The sequence below is a fragment of the Galeopterus variegatus genome, unplaced genomic scaffold (assembly GCF_000696425.1).
Source record: "Galeopterus variegatus unplaced genomic scaffold, G_variegatus-3.0.2 Scaffold14707, whole genome shotgun sequence".
Taxonomy (NCBI): domain Eukaryota; kingdom Metazoa; phylum Chordata; class Mammalia; order Dermoptera; family Cynocephalidae; genus Galeopterus; species Galeopterus variegatus.
In genome coordinates, this window is record NW_007740818.1 from 2,817 (window position 1) to 3,971 (window position 1,155).

Here is a 1,155-nt window from a genome sequence, read left to right on the forward strand (position 1 = left end):
GAAGATAACCAACAGAATGAGAGAAAATATTTACAAAATATATATTACGCAAAGAATTAATAACAAGAATATATAAGAAACTCAAACAACTATATGGCAAAAAAATAAGTAACCCAATTAAAAAATGGGCAAAGTAGCTGAATAAGCATTTGTCAATGGAAGATACACAAATGGCCAACAGACACATGAAAAAATGCTCAACATCACTCAGCATTTGGGAAATGCAAAACAAAACCACTTTGAAATACCATCTCACTCCTGGTAGGATGGCTAATATTCAAAAAACTGAGAATGATAAATGCTGGTGAGGTTATGGAGAAAAAGGAACTCTCATACACTTGGTGGAACTGCAAAATGCTAGAGCCTTTATGGCAAATGGTACGTAGGTTCCTCAAATAATTACAGGTCCGTCTACCATGTGACCCAGCTATGCCACTGCTGGGAATATACCTAGAAGAATGGAAATTATCATGTCAAAGGGATACCGATGTTTATTGCAGCACTATTTACAACAGCAAGAGTTGTAACCAGCCCAAATCTGCATCATCAGATGATTGAATAAGAAAGCTGTGGTATATCTACACAATGGAATACTACTCTGCTATAAAAAAGAATGAAATACTATCATTTGCAGCAACATGGAAGGACTTAGAAAAAAATATATTAAGTGAAATAAGTCAGGCAGAGAAAGAGAAATATTACATGCTCTTACTTATTTGTGGGAGATAAAAATAAATAAGTAAATAAATAAATAAACAAACAAATGGTGGGGAGAGGGGAAGAGGAAACAACAATCACAACAACCCCTTGAACTTGCTAAGACAAGTGAGCAGATATGATAGTGATGGGTGAGCGAGGGGTGAGAGAGAGGGGGGAAAGAGGAATGGGCAAAGGGACACAAAAAATCAACTGCATTGTATACTGATTAACTAATATAATAAATAGCATTTTACTTGAATATTATTAACATTAGGATTGTTTCATGCCATATTTTGTGGTATAAAACTTGAGAATATGTGTGTTGGGAAATGTATAAATGTTTTGCTTTTTATACATGTGCACATAACTCATTTTTCTAGTTTTTGACAATTTTGTGTTTCAGTGTCTAGTTGGTAGACAGAGTTGTGTGTGTGTGTGATTAATAAATGTTGAAAT